The sequence below is a fragment of the Falco naumanni genome, chromosome 1 (assembly GCF_017639655.2).
Source record: "Falco naumanni isolate bFalNau1 chromosome 1, bFalNau1.pat, whole genome shotgun sequence".
Classification (NCBI taxonomy): Eukaryota; Metazoa; Chordata; class Aves; order Falconiformes; family Falconidae; genus Falco; species Falco naumanni.
The window spans coordinates 35,611,742-35,628,674 of NC_054054.1; positions in this window are offsets into that span (position 1 = coordinate 35,611,742).

Sequence of the window (16,933 nt, forward strand, 5' to 3'; positions counted from 1 at the left end):
GGATTTTATCTCATACCAACTGATAACAGCCGTGCTAACTGTAGTGTAATGGGGGGAAAAAAAAGAAACAAAAAACCCCCACCAAAACACAACACAAAAACCTGAAACCAGTTGTGAGGTTGTCTGAAACAGTAGAAGAGCTGCTTCCATGTGCACATCCTGATGAAGGAAGGGAAACTTTTGTTTATGGTAGAAAAACCCCAGCACTGCCAGTAGCATGAGGACACCATGTGCAATGCCTTCATTGTTTCCGAGGTACCATTAACAGACAAAAAGTAGACATTGAATTCAGTCTGAGAAAAGGAAGGGTTTTTTCCTAAGCTGGCCTGGAATCAGCTGTGAAAAGGAGGTATCTAACATTTCAAAGGGCTTCCTAGGCAGCCAGATGCTGCTACATTAAGGAAACTCCAAACTTGACAGACTGGAATGGAGTAGAATAATCTGAACGCCTGTATATCCCTCCAGCATCAGCTCTGCCCAGGAGGAGGTCTGGGGACATAACTGTACCTGCTGTTCCTCCCCTGTTCTTGGCCCATGCACCAGCAAGAACTGATCAGCTGATACGGAGCATGCATCAAGTGCATCTTTGGCTGGTCCTAACTCCACAGCTTGCCAGCTTAGGAAAAAGCACAGCTGCCAGCTTAGGAAGGAAGCTGGCAAGACGGACTGAAAGGCTAAGGAGGGGACTTACACTCATAGGCCCCTGCTGCAGCATTTACTGAGATACAGTATTTTTTGCCTTTGCAAAAGCAGACAGTTTTCAAGATGGAAGGCAAATTTAATGGGATTACTTTGGTAAGGCAGGCTTCCTCGCATAAAAATATCACATTCTTAATTAGTAAAATAGTCTCATACTTCTAATTTCCCTGTAAACTCTTATTTCTCAGAAGACATCGTTGGCTGTGTTAGCATTATGTTCAAAAGGCTTTTAATATTTTCTAGCATTAAGGGGAAAGGTAGAAGTTTCATTTTATCCAAAAGATGAAAAAAGCTTCATATAAAAATGTTATTGTCAGTGATAAACACAATCCTGAATTTGTTTGGTCTATTTGACGCTAGGAGCATTAGATGCACTTAAGTTATTTTCCTTGGCAGGTAGTTTGAGCTCAGGGAAAAACACTTCTATTTCAAAGATAATGTATGCTGTTACATCATAGAAAGTATTTCCAGCGTTACTGGCCTGAGCTCATATCATTTAGTCTCAAGAATCCATGACCTGTTTGGAACTGAAACTCACTTTGACCCTGCATAACTACGTACTGCAACTACCCTATTGTGTAGGGGTAGCAATTTTATTTTTTACCTAGTAATTGATATCCAAATATGATTTATATTTTCTCACGAACACTATCTGTCATATTTATCATACTACATTGCAATAGATTAGACTTCTATGTACTATATATTTTAGAAGGAAAGAAACTAATTGGGGAAAGAGTTTAAATATTAATAGAAAGAAATGATCTTTCAAAACATCTATGTAGCAGAGCACACCATACCTTCCTTACTCTCTTGTAAACATTTGAAGTAGCCAGGCAGGTTTTTGAAGGTCACATTGCATTATTATGGATGAAGCTCTAGAAAAAAGGCTGAATTGCAATGTTTCTGATATCACATGTGGCAATATGTACTAACAAGCATGTGACCTGTACCACAGACTCTGTAATTCATAAGTTTTTGAAAAAACAAACATACTTTAGATAGCTCCAACTTACAGATAATCACTCTTACTACACAAGCTCCATGAGAAGAAAAATGGAACAAACGTATGCCACCTTCTGTATGTTGCATAAACCAAGAATAACACAAGTTTATTGAAAAGCCACGTTTTTGGAGATTATGGTTACATACACAGGTAAGGCTGAAACGTAGGATGTCAGGTTAAAAAGGAAAAGTGGAATCAATAACCTGACTATACCCATGCTGCCCCTTGCTCCTTCACTGCCAGACATTCATCCCATTCGGTCACGCTACAGGCCTTCTTAATGAGCTGTTCCTGTAAACAAGCCAGCTGCTGATAAAGTGGCACAAGGAATCCAAGAGCTTCTCTGCAGTCTTGTACTTCGCAATATGTGTAACTCAGCTTTCAGAAGGATGAGCCAGTTCACACCACCAGGGAGCACCAGCATCAGCACTAGTATGGGGTCATGGAGGCATGAGAATGACTAGCAAGCCCAAAGCCCACATCCTGACCACGCAGGAAGATGTTTTTAAGTACAGACCAGGCTTGCATGTTCTGCTTTTCTTTCTTACACTTGGCCCGAGGAGGAAAGCCTACTGGATTAACTTTTACTAACATTTAATTTCAAAACTTCAGAGGGCACTTGCCAATGCAGAGATGCTGAAATTTTGGGGGAGTTAAATTATGCATTTATAATTTTCTCTATTTTGGTCTCAGGTTTTTTCTCTGCCTTTTAGCTGTCTGCTGTTACTTTGTTATCTTTTACTTCTCTGCACTTGTATGATTTCAGTCATAGGTTTCCATGTATCCTTGGTTTCAAAAAAATTTGTGATTTCTGGTATGCTATGAAACCATTCTTTACTACATATGAATGTCCTCTCTCTCACTAGAAACCTTGCACCAGCCAACGCTACAGAAGAATATGAAAGGTCTGTGAGCCAAACATCAAGAGAAGATTGAGAAAAACATTGCAAGTAAAATGTCTTGTGAAATTCCTGCCTCCTGGGAGGGACATTTCCATGTGAAATTTGTTCTCAGCAGAAATAGTACAGTGTAAAATCAGTAGCCCTAATTTAAGTAAAAAAAATTTGCTGCAGAAAAATTACATTCATAAGTAAAGCCTGACTCCCTGCTACAGGAAGGTTTGCAGACAGAGTGTATATGGGGAAAAACAAGGAAAACTGATGAAGTACTAAGTGGTTGATAAGCAGGCCCTTTCTTTGTCTTCTCCCAGCAAGCTCTTTTCAGCAAAAGACAGAAAAAGAACATAAAAAATTACTTTATGCTTACAGGGGCAGGTTAATTATGAACCTCATTCGTTCTCCTCTTGTTCTTCGCTAGACCACACTCTAGTGCCTCCTTCATCCAGGAGCCTGTTGCAGCTTCATACTCTGTCCCTGGTTCTACCAAACCACTGACCTTGATCACAAACCTTTTTCTCAAACTGCCTATACCGAAGAGGAGGAACTTTCAAAAGTTAACAGTACCCAGCAGCTTCTGGCTGGGATTGGCAAAGGGATTTAAAAATGAGACTAGAAAACAAAGAGTGAATAATGATGGTCATAATAAATAAAACTGGAATTCCAAGTAACATAAAATGATACAATAGAAATGTTATACAATGTTTACTCTGAATCTCTTACTCAGCTTGTTTTGACAGAGCCCCTAAGCGTTTACATGACTAATAATAGCACAGCAAACCCAAAAATCTTTCTTAAAACACTTTACCAAGAACCTCTTTCTCAGAAGAATGACTTTTGCTGAATATGGGTTCTGTACATGAGCCTCTTCTAAGAAAAGCAGCCTAAAGGAAAAAAAAAAACAAGACTTCACCAGAACTGTGATGAAACTTGCAGTGATGATTTTACTGTCCTATGGCAAGTTTCCCCAAAGGCAGCATCTTGGGCTACTTTTCAGAAGAGTCACCAATGTTTCCACAAGACCTTGAATATCTTAACTTTAAATTTACATTGCTATAGCTAGCGATAGTCAATCTTGACTTAAGGCTGTGTGGTAAACTACCTTATCTTCTTTTAACATTGAGACCTGAATTAAATTTTCCCTACAGAACTTGATAGGGGTAAAATGCCAGTATACTATCATTAAAATGCTTGTAAAATGTGCATGAATTTTGTGATATTTTTTCTTTGGAAAAATATTTATAAATTATGAAAAAAATATTGAAATTAAATGTTATAAATGTAAGTTTTAGGTTTGTTTAAAGGAAAAGGGTTTTTTTATATGCTTCCACTGAATAGTAAGCATTTTGTTTCCCTTGAGACAAAAATTGTCAACTGTCACGTTCTGTCTCTTTTTTAAAAACATTTTTTATGTTTTTTTACACTCTGATCAATTTCTATTCTGATAATTTCTAAGCACTAATGAAATGAAATATGCATTACTTAACTTGCTTGCATGCTTTCCTCCAGAGTCCACTGTATGATTTCTGGAATGCTGATTACTTCATATTTTTTCTCTGCACTATCATAATCCTGCTAGGGATCCAGACAGAGACAAATTTAAGCAAAATTAAATAAGTTATAGAAAGCCCAGTCTTGCAACCACATTCTGCACTGCTCTCATGTGTTACTACATTTCCCATCCTCACATGAACGAAGCACGTTGGGTTTTTTGTATGCCTGGTTGTCCAGTAAAGAACAACTATGATCTACAGGGAAGAACCTGAAACTGCGACATTAAATCCTACCTTCAAAAAGTCTATGGGCTTTTACAGTTTTCTTTAATGGAGACAGTATTTTGTATGGAAAAATTCATATGGGTGCTTCATAGCTATGGGGCATTGAAACAAATATCTGAGTAGCTCTCTAACCTCTTGACCTGTCCTTTTTATATAAACCAGTGCTACGCTTTGCTTCTAGCTAGCATTTAATTAGTGGAGGAGAGGAAAACAACACTTTCTCTGGGAAACACTAAGAAATGAAACAACCTGCAAGATTATTACCAACCCCAACGCCATTCCCAGCTACCACACAGATGACTATTTCACTCCAAGTGTTGTAATTTCATATTCTGATAACTTTGACTTGCAGATTGTATTATAAAGGAAGAGTTCCTGTAATGTGCAAACTCGGTTCATCTCACCAAAACTTCATTTTTGTTTGTTCTGGAAGCTGCTTGTCTGAACCTAAAATGAAAGCAATTGGTTTGCCCTCAAGGTTTAGTACAAAGATTTTGAGAAGATTTAATTTAAATGTAGAATAAGTAGTGAAGGAAGAATATTCACAGATAAAATTTCATTTTTCAAAACATTCGGGAAAAATCAGTGGACTGCAGAAAATATGCAACTGGAAAATGAGATGGTCAGATAAGCAATAAGCTTTTTTTTGCTGAACATGATATCAGTTTCAATTTGCAAGAATTAACTGTGAAATACAACATGAAAAATGTGTGGTTGAGTCAAAAATCCAATAGCAAGATACTTAGCTAAACTTCAACACCAAAAAAAGTCCTTATGGAGAATATATTTATAGAAGGATTAAAGAGCATATGCATACTATAGAAACATAAATGTTAATAAAGTCTCCTGAGAAAGCAGTGAAAGTACTGTTGGTTGAACTGTAAATAAAACCTAAAAAAATACCTATTAATCATAGAAAATAACACATGCAGAGGTAAACATACACACTGCACATGTAGAGGTAAACATACACATTATTTGATCTGTACTAAAAAAGGAGGCAAAGTTCTGGAAATTAAATTGTGGTTTATTATCTCAGCAGGTTTAATTTGTTTCATATACATCGTCTGTCTGGGGCTTTTAGTCAATCTAGACAGTTCTCCCATTAATTATTAAAATGCCTAAAGCCTCTGCATGTACTTCTTGTAGTTGACATAATGGAAACTGAAGTGATGAGGTTTTCTAAGCAATTCTGTGAACATACTGTTCAGAGCATAAGAACAGGGACATCCTACCACATTATTTGACTGTTAAGAAAGGAAGTGCTGTTAAGTAATTCTGCCTCAGATTCTGGTGTATTACTGGTGACATCCTAAAAAAAAATTAAGCGTTAACAACTCATATACCTGCAAACAAAATTAATTCATCATTTCAAAAGCTTTTGTTGTGCCTAAATACGTGGGGATACCTGTATCCTATTGCCCAGACATTTACATGAACTTTCATTATCTCCCATGCATGTTACCTACAATCACCACACTTATTTTGTTCCTATATTTAAAAAGGATCCAGGAGGAAAATTACTTCCTGCGTTTATGGCCACAAGTCACAATAGCCCTGAGCAATGTTCGTAATGACATTCCTTATCTCTTGCAATCTTGGCTTCCTTTTGTTTGCTGGGCTTGTTGGGAACACTTTGTATAGTAATTACTCTAATCTTGTTCTCTTTCCTAAAAAACTTCCACACAAAAAAACATATTTCAATGCAAGAGAATTAATTTACACTGTTAGAAACAAATCCAATTACCTAGGAACATCTATCGATTGCAGTCACTGTAAACAGGGCAGATCCTGAACCCCAGAACTGACTACAGTCGGGCAGATGACATAAGTGGGAACTTTCAGTAGCTGGTCTACGGTGTTTGTTTTTTTAAACACAAAAACAAGGATCAAAATTGTTACGAAATCTCAAAAAGTGGGACAGCATAGTCTTTTCTGTTGTTCTTCCTACAGGGCAAGGAAAGAAAAATTAGTAAAGTTACACATCTGAAATGCATAGAGCTTCTCCTGCATGTTTTATGAAGTACTTCTCTGGCACACAGACTTTTCATTTAGTATTTTTAGATCTGTTTTCTCCATTAAAACTCAAAGCAACGTAGAGCAAAAGTATTTCCCTCTCCTTTATGCAAACAATGCACATATCTGAGGGTACACAGGAATTGTCAAACTTCCATATCCTGTCTCTGACAGCAGTCACTATCACTGTCAGAAGAAAGCAGGCAACAGTAACAAGATCCTTATCAACATGGAAAGCTGTACCCACCATCTGAAATTGATTCATGCCTAGAAGATATCTATCCTCAAGATAACTAAAAAATACAAATAATCTTGTTACCTCTACAAAGTAGCAGACTGGTTTTTAGTCCTTTGGCTTTGACATTACACAAGAATTCTTGACCTTCTGGTGTATTTTCAAAAAAACATCTCATCTCCCCATCACAGCACAAGATCCCATCTCCCACTCAGTTCTATTGCCTAATGATAGAAGACCATTTTTTTTCCCAGCTGAGACACATGAACTTCTAGTGCAGGACTGCCAACAGCAGCAGACAAACATATTGTACAAAGTTTCTACTCTACAACTACCCTCAAGTTGTATCAATAAGGTTCAAATTATGCAGTGGTTTTGGTCATCATTAAAATTCAGAATAAATTATTATGCAACTTTATACAGAAACGTACTAGCGATATCAAAGTACTTTCCCTTATATTCTCTACTTTATCAGTGGCAATCTACAGGACTTTAGCGAACCTAGTGCTGCTTCTTAGCATCAGACAACATAATCTGGAAAGTCATTCTGACCTTCCTGAAACACCTCTAGTTTTTAAGGCATGCTGTGAAACCAATCAAAAAGAACAATTTCATTTTTTCTACAGGTCTGGTACTCTGATTACCTGTAAGAAACCATGCCTTCTTCAAAGTCATCTCAAATGTGAACTGAAAAACAAAATTAGAAAAGGAGCTTTTTCAATGTGAGTGTTGAATATTCCCACTGGGAAAACTGCAAAGAAAATTCAGCATAAAGTAAGTTTAAATAAGCCTGATAAAAATAATGTCACTTGTAAACTCATTTAACTTCCTCCAACAAAAGCTTCAAAAATGTTATTCTCTGATATCTGAGGTCACATAAATACAATTTCTTGTGAAAGTCAGTTTTCAAAGATGATAATGAAAAGTCACAATTAAAACATGTTCTTGTATTGCATGGGAAATACATGTCCTACTAGAAGGAATTAGATGAAACTTTGGAGTGAGTTTTCATTTTGCATTTCACCTTAATACTCATTTATTTTTAGAACGCTAGTATAGGATTTCAAAATTAACTTTTTTCTTTATCTTTTGCATCCAGTCTTTCTATGCTGTTAAAAAAAAATAAGTCCTAGCCAGACCTGCTGGATTAGATCATCCAGCATATTTCAATACAGGCTGCTCCTTGCAGACAGGATTTGGTGTAGTTTTTTCTACAAAAATCCACCATACTGGGATTTCCACAACTTCTATCAAATGTCCCTTTCTTCATAGATTTAAATCTTAAGAAGCTTTTACATATCCAAATCTTAATTTTATTTTACAGATTTCATCCTGTTGCATTGGCTTCTAGCTCAGTGGATTACAGTTAGTAATTCCTCTTATTCTTTGTATCTCTACATGCAAAAACATAAGTAACTACAGGTTGATTTTTGCTTTTTTCTTCCTTGTCTTTTTTCTGCCACATTTCTGAACTAATAATCGATACCAGGAAAGAAATGAAGGCCATGTTACAGCTGAGTGTGAAAGAAGAGGGACAGCAAAGAGAGAGGCCACAAAGTGCTCTTAAAGAAAAGGGAAATAGCTCACAGCTAATTAGTATGAGATACACTGGGAACCAGCACAGAGATGCAAACTTCCAAAATAACTTACACTGACAACTATTCTGTTTAATAAATAATCAGTGACTAATCTACTTTCTTTTCCAAACTAAAAACAATGTGAAGAGGGGAAGTATAATGTTTACATTCTTTTCATGTAGCAGTATTTTTTTTTTTTACGTACAGTGTGCATGTAGAATTAGATGATTAAAACCAGCAGACCATATAAAAAAAAAATTTGAACAAAACCCTTCAATCTTTTGGGATGTTGGATATCTGCATTATTTTCTTCATAAGTATTTGATTAATTCAGGATCCCCACAAAGGAGAGCCTTACTATGAATCACCTCAAGTCTGGCTGGTTTTCGCAAGGCCACAGGAATGTTCCCACTCTGAAACGTACATTTAATTGGAAGGAATTAATCAACTGTTTAGAGTTGAAGAAAAATACAGTAGACTCCATCTGCTTGGGAGCTCAATAGTGAATAACCTTGCAACTTTTTGATGGTTTCTCTAGCTTACTAAGAACTTGAAATATCTTTAGCATAAAGACAACCAGATTCTCATCTCTGTTTTCTGTTCTTCTTTCCTTTCTCTTCTCACTCCATGTTCAACAATGTGAACTTTGTTGTATATACAGGTGGTGCTAACTATTGCCTAAGAAATATTTATCCAGGAACCCTAAAATGGTTACAGTTTTTCCCATTAAATTATTCAAGCTGCAAACTTTGCACAGAGGAAAGTTTCTACCCCTACACAACAGAAGTGTAGTGGTACCTGGCAAACCCCCAGAACATGAATGGATTAACATTTTAATGTGTTATGATGGAGGCCAGTACTGCAGAGGAATCTAGTCATCCCACAAAGAAAAGGTACACTACATTGCAACACAAAGGTCTCTGAACAGTCTGTACAATCGTCAGTCAATATCACGTCAATGCTAATTAAATAAAGCTGACAACTTTTGTAAGAAGGTATGGAGAAAGATGTCTCAACTTGGGAAAACTTGTGTAGTTTTCTTGAGTAACGTTTGGGTTTAGTAAGTATCTGATTTATATAATGCTTACCAGTTCTACTGGGAAAGAGACAAATATGTTGTGTGTACTCAAATCTGAAAGGAAAGGAAGGTTAATCTGCTTGAATGCCATAGAAGTAGCATGTAATAAATGGATAGCATGAGAAAGAAAAATGAAGTATTTGTACAAAGCAATTCCATTTCCAGGGTAGAAAGATTCCTGGTGCCTTTGGTGGATGGAAATTCACTAAGATTACACATTATGACAACAACACAACTCTCTTTTCATATGAGTTGCTAGATGGGACATAACTGGTCAGATGCCTTATTGATTTAACAAAATTTGCAAAACAAATGCATTTAAGAAGATAGTAATCACTTCACTGATCACAAAAAGTAACATTCTACATTTATTTTAAACAAAATGACATCTATATGCTTTCAATTCTATCTCTCTTTTAGATAATTCCATTGTGCTATCTTATGTGGTAACCACCCTCACAGTGTCATCTGAATGCTTTCAATATGAGCAGATTACTCACTTGAAGCCAAGGATTATCCACTTTTGAATAGGTAAGAAGGACAGATCAATAAAGTCTTCACACACAGTACATACTCCAGAGTTCATTAGGAGAGAGGGGATAAGAAAAGTCTGGAGCAAGACAATTTACTGCCATGGATAGTAGGCAGCCATGCCCCAGCCAGCCGCTCACGCACTCCCCTGCAGTGGGATGGGGGAGACAAACTGAAGAGTAAAAGTGTGAAAACTTCAAGGCTGAGATAAAGACAGTTTAGTAGGTCAAACAAAAGTTGCATGCACAAGCAAAGCAAAATAGGGAATTCAGCTGGGGCCAGCTGTCCCAGCTGTGTCCCCCCCCAGCTCCTTGTTTCCCCCAGCCTGGTCGCTGGTGGGTGGGTGAGAGGCAGAAGAGGCCTCAGGTCTGGGCAAGCGCTGCTCAGTGATAATTAAAAGACCCCAAAACACTGTTCTGGTCACAAATATAGCACCCTACAAGCTACTGTGAAGAAAATTAACTCTATCCCAGCCAAACCCAGTACACTCAGACACAGGGAAAAATAAAACCCTAATCAGAACAAACACAATACTTTAACAAGACATAGATCAAATACACCATCAGAGTCAGGTCAGCCCAATTTATAAGTCAGGCTGTTACAAGCTACAAAAAGAGAAAAAAATCAAAAAGGAGGGGTGGAGGCAGTCCCTCTGAAATCACCATCTACTCAACATTTTCCACTTAAGGAAAGCAAAACATTAAATGCAAAGGGTAGGTGTATACTTTACAGTCTTTTTTTAAAACTGTTTTTTTCCTGTGAAAGTAGATGTATACAGACAACAAACAAAACTGCACTCTCAAGGTTTCAAGTCAATTGGGTTTTGGAGAGGAGGAATTTAGTGAGCATTTAATAGCATGCACATTGAATTTGAGTTATTTAAGTGCTGGAAGGAGGACATATTGCAAAAATACTTCTGAGATCCCAGACACAAAGGTGTTTTCCCCATGGCACAGGAGAATTCTGTTCAGAAAGACAAATAAGAAACCTGAAGAAGTTGTTGGACAGTTATTTGTGTGAATGGTGACCTCAAAGCAAGTACAAGGTCAGTGAGAAAACAATAATACAGAAGATGAATTGCAATGAAAATTGCAACATTTTTTCTTCTCCATAAAAAAAAAAGAAGAATGAAAAATACAGCTAAAGAGCATGTATTGAAAACATAAATTTTACAGTGATCTAGATGAGATGAGTGTATGGGTGTTAAGAAAAGTGCTTGACAACTTTTTTTTCTGGAAATGTTTAGGAAGTAGGTCTTGGCCCACTTAAACACTTGACACTGGAAAATATGAATAATTTTCAAAAAAATCAACACAAACAAACGTGGTCAGTAAAGGTATGCCTGGGGCTTTCTTTCTCTGCCTCTGCTTCTGAAAGACACTCAAGTTATTAGTTTACACAATGAAACTATGTTGGCTGAACAAAGGAAGAGCAGTGGCCACCACAGTCAGAGGCACTGCACAGACAACAAAAGCAGCAGTTCTGTGTGCATTAAATATACTAGGAAAAGATGACAGTTTGTGACACACCAGGCTAGCCTCCACTTTGAGCAATGTGTAGGGAGGAACAAAATCCCCAAGGGCAGGAAGCTCTGTATCACATTGGATACCAACTGGAGTATATCATAGTGGATAGAAATTGGAGTTTATCACAATACTCTCAAGTCTGGCTCTCATCTCTCTCTTTCCTTTGACCCAATAAAAACAACCCAAACATCTGCAGCAACTAGAAAGTGTAAAAGCCTTTTACAAGTGGACACACCAGCAAGGAAGTCCAAGACATTGTCCAACAGCTGAGCAAAACAAGCTTCACACTGTTCATCTGAAGCAAGCGAGTTCTCCATGACCTGGAAGCATGTGGGACAAGCAGGTACAGTTCAGCATTGAATTGTGAAGATGGCTTCAAGGCAGTAGGAATTCAGAGTAACTGTCACAGCAGGCAGAGTAGCATGAGGTCCCAGTTCAAATTATTTGGTGGATATGCAAAAACTACTGTAAGCTGGAGGAGCAAACATGTCTACTATGTGGACAGCAAATTCATTGTCCTGTCCAGTGAACATATTCAGAGTGGTTTTCTTGTTATCTGACTCATGTGCCACTTTAAATACTATAAATTAAATATATTTGTTGACAAAATGCACTTAACACCCAGTAATTCAAGGAAATGCCCAGCAAATCTCAAATGTAAAACAGCAGCACTAAGGACTGGGAAAAAAGTCAGCTGCTACAGTAGCAAAACCATTAAAGTTTATTGCTTTATCTTGGCACTAGAGAATGGCGACATCTACAGCAGCAACAACCCTGCACATCTACTGTCATTGCTTACAAAGCTGCTGTTGGAATGACATTCGCAGTTCCTTGTGTTGCTTCCCCAGTATCTACACACAGCAAGTGCCGCAAACAAAACTGAAAATGTCTATTAATGTTTACTAGCAACTTCTCTTTATTTCAAAGGATGAATCATCCCTTGGCTCCCCGAAACTCTGAGTTAATCTTAGCCACTCCTGCATTGACTCATACTCACTATTATTATTATGGGGACTCCAGTGAGATACTCCAGTCCATACTACTAGTGCCATAACACGTCTGATTCATCCCAAACAGCATATTGTCAGCAAGCACAGTATGATCCCAGGACGTACGGGACAATGGAAACATAAAATCAGAAATTTGAAGTAAATTTGTTGAAGGATTAGCAACTGGACAAGGCACTTGACAGCTCTCAACAATATGTTGCTGTTCAGGTGATTTGCATCAAATTAGAAGGTACAAGAGCCTTGTGAAGCCCCAAGGAAATAAAGAAGGAAATCACTGACTTGTGGGCAGAGCGTCATCGACTAGGAGCTTCCTTATTTGTGCTCTTGCCTCAAGAAAAAGGGGAAAATGCACTCTGACCCCTAGGGACTATTTTCATCATTCAGGCTTTTCCGGAGCCTGCCAGAACCTATTGTACATGTGCCCATACCTGGTAATCTCTCCACTAAAGGATGTTGCTATAAGCCTACCACTATCATATATGACAAGTGCTTACAATAAGATCCAGAACAAGTCAGGATTGTCAGGGCTCCACACATGAGTCTTCACAACTCCAGAACTACCTTACTAGAAACATGTAATATAAAAAGTGCTATTCCTTAAACCTTTTAGTTAAATAACCATTTGCTAAGGATTTCAGAGACAGAAGAAGTAACAACGCAGTAGCATGACCCCTTAATGGACTTTTTAGCTTCAGGTTACAAATATCCTGCTGTGACTCCCATCAGTACAAAGCTTGTATCCAGGTCACAGATAACACAGTCACAACTCCTATCCAGCTCTATAGCACATCAATTATGTGGTCTACTCCCTCTGCTCTAAAGCAGCCTCCCACTCCTGTGGAGTTGATTTTTGGGTTTGGCGTTCAGTGGAGGGGCGGAGGGGTGAAATTTCCCTTTCCTGTTCCTCCCCTAGCTTTTCCCACAAGAAATCTGAATAGGAGAATAATCCACAGCTCCATCAATATACCAGCTGGGGAGGTCACCTGGTTTAAAACCAACTCCAGAGCCTGCTTCGACTGTAATGCACAGACCCCTTGAAAGTGTTATTCTAATTGAAACAATCTGAATGTAAAAAAATAACAAAATAAAATGAAACAACTTCATTCTGTTTTTATTGGAATGGAGTTGGGAAGGATAATTCAGGGAGAAGAAATGATTTCTTGCTTTTAATCACAAAAATATATTTTTCCCTACTTCTCTTACCTCCCTTTAGTAAATGAAACATCAAAACTTTGTTACTGAATTTAACATGGATTGTGATTACCAGATAGGATGGTTCACCTGCATCGTTGCATTCAGTATTCAGAGTTATCACAGAAGAGAAACCTAATTACTAGTAATTAGCCCTCTTCCCTCTCACAGTCAAACCCAGACATTTTACTCTAAGAAATAACCTTAATTGAGTCTGATGGCCTGTTCTGTGCAAGGATGACATGTAAACTCTGTCACACTCTGGATCACAGAATCATAGAATTGTTTCAGTTGGAAAAGACCTTTAAATCACAGAGTCCAACCACTAACTCAGGACTGCCAAGTCCACCACTAAGCCGTGTTCTTGAGCACCCTATCTATGTGTGGTTTTGAATACCTTCAGGGTGGTGATTCCACCACCTCCCTGGGCAGCCTGTTCCAATACCTGACCACTCTTTCAGTGAAAACATTTTTCCTAATATCCAACCTAAACTTCCCCTGGCACAACTCGAGGCTGTTTCCTCTTGTCCTGTCGCTTGTTACCTGGGAGAAGAGATCCACCTCCACCAGCCTACAGCCTCCTTTCAGGCAGCTGTAGAGAGCAATAAGGTGTCCCCAGAGCCACTTCCTCTCCAGGATAAACAACCCCAGTTCCCTCAGCTGATGCTTGCAAGACTTGTGCTCCAGACCCTTCACGAGCTTCGTTGCCCTTCTCTGGACACGCTCCAGCACCTCTACATCCCTTTTGAAGTGACAGGCCCCAAGTTGAACACAGGATCTGAGGTGCAGCCTCACCAGTGCCAAGTACAGGGGGACGATCACTGCCCTAGTCCTATGTCCACACTATTCCCAACACAAGACAGGATTCTTGGCCACCTGTGCACCCTGCTGGCTCATATTCAGCCAGCTGTTTACAGCACCCTCAGGTCCTTTTCCACCAGGCAGCTTTCCAAGCCACTCTTCTCCAAAGCCTGTAGCGTTGTGTGGGGTTGCTCTGACCCAAGTGCAGGACCTGCAAGTTCTCTGTTGAACTTCATACCGTGGCCTCAGACCACTGGTCCAGCCTGTCCAGATCCCTCTGCAGAGCCTTCCTGCCCTCAGCAGATCAACAGTCCCACTCAGCTTGGTGTCATCTGCAAACTTACCGAGGGTGCACTCAATCCCCCCATCCAGATCATCCATAAAGATATTAGACAGAACTGGGCCCAGTACTGAGCCCTGGGGAACACCACTTGTGACCAGCCACCAGCTCGGTGTAACTCCATTCACTACCACTCTTTGTGCTTGGCCATAGAGGTAGTTTTGTACCCAGCAAAGAGTACACCCATCCAAGCCATGAGCAGCCAGTTTCTCCAGCAGAATGCTATGGGAGACCATGTCAAAGGCTTTACTAAGGTCCAGGTGGACAACATCCACAGCCATTCCTTCATTCACTAAGTGGGTCATCTTGTCATAGAAGGAGATCAGGTTAGTCAAGCAAGACCTGCCTTTCATAAGCCCATGCTGTCTGGGCCTGATCCCCTGGATGTCCTGCACATGCCATGTGATGGCACTCAGGATGATCTGCTCCACAACCTTCTCCAGCACCGAGGTCAGGCTGACAGGCCTGTAGTTTCCCAGATCCTCTTGCCTGTCCTTCTTGTAGACAGGTGTCACAATGGCTAACATCCAGTCTTCTGGGACCTCCCAGTTAGCCAGGACTACTGATAAACGATGGAGAGCAGCTTAACAACCTCTTCTGCCAGCTCACTCAGCACCCTCAGGTGGATCCCATCCGGCCCCATAGACTTCTGCGTGTCAAGTGGAGCAGCAGGTCACTGACCGTTTCATCCTGGACTGTGGTGACTTCATTCTGCTCCTCATCCCTGTCTTCCAGCTCAGGGGGCTGAGTACCCTGAGGGTAACCGGTCTGACTATTAAAGACTGAGGCAAAGAAGACATGAAGTACCTCACCCATGATCAAAAATACCAAAATTCAGCTGGTGACCCAGAGCCACGTATTGATCAGTGTGATCTTTCAATTACTTGCACCATCGTTCCCTGCAATTGGCAGAAGAAAACACTGCTTGAGCTCCTGATCCCTCAACCAGTTGCCACAAGACCCTGAGGTCTCTCTTGATTGCCTTCAGTCTTATTGTTGTTTGGACTTCATTGCTGCTCACCTGAAAAACTAGTAATGTATAATAACCAGAGGGCTGTACCAGACAAGGGAGTTTTCTAGTAACATCCCTTACCTGGGTGCCATGGGGGCAGCAGATTTCCCTATAGGTTGGGTCCAGTCAGCATAATGAGCCCTCTATTCCTCTCAGAGTGGAGTCACCAACGACAATCACCCTTCTTTTTTTCTTGGCAGAGGCAGTGGCGATGTGTGGTGTTGACTGACTCACCAGCCTAGACAGCCCCTCCAACCCGGACAGACTTTCATACACATAATCATTTTCCTGGCCCTCAAGTTCCAGAGCCTCAAACCTATCATACAGGGGTAGCTGGGAAGGTGAATTAGCCTGCCAAAAGCTAACCCAAACAGGAGAACTGTTTATGCAGACTTTTTGCACAGGGAATTTCACCTTAGAAAGCATATCAAAAAACCTACAATATAGAAAGGTTTAAGTTACTTTACAAGTTAGTAATCTACACAATAATTAACCAAGGTAAAATCCTGTTTAAAGTGGAAAGAATATTTTCACACTCTGAAGTGTTACTCATAAAGCCTCAGGACCTTGGCTTTTATATTGTTATTTTTAAATCCTTCTTGGTTCCTATAACTTATCCATAAATGTCTCTGCCTTTCTGATAGTTCTAGCATGCCTCTTATCCTCAGCCCTTCCCCCCTACCACCATACACCATAGCTGCTTTTTTTAGAAAATACTTTCTAAGCCTTCTCTTCATTTTGCTCCACTGCCTACTTTTATTAAGTATTCGTATGGCTCTTCCTTCTACTTACCTGTTTTTATCTCCTTTTGCCCTTTTAAGTTCACCTCTTCAAAGCTCCCAATAACATCAGTCTTCTGGTTTTTAATCCAAAATTCTTTTTACAAGGGCTTGTGACTGGAAAGATTATTGCTTCTCTCCTTACAGCACACAGCTTCCACCTTCTGTTTTCTGATGAAGCTTTTTTCCATCTGAACACATGAGAACATAGGCAAAGCTGTAGAATAAAAATGAAAAGGAACAAATGAAACAATGTAAACTCAGCCAAGTCTTGCAATAACGTAGCACATAAACGTGAATACAGTTCATACAGAAAAATTAAATAAGGAAATCATAACAATGTAAAAAAGGTGAGAGAATCCAGACCACACAGAAGTTGCATACAGAAAATCAAGATTTACTCAATCCATCTACCATATCCATCTTTAAATTTGAAATTAAAGAAACAAATTCTTTCT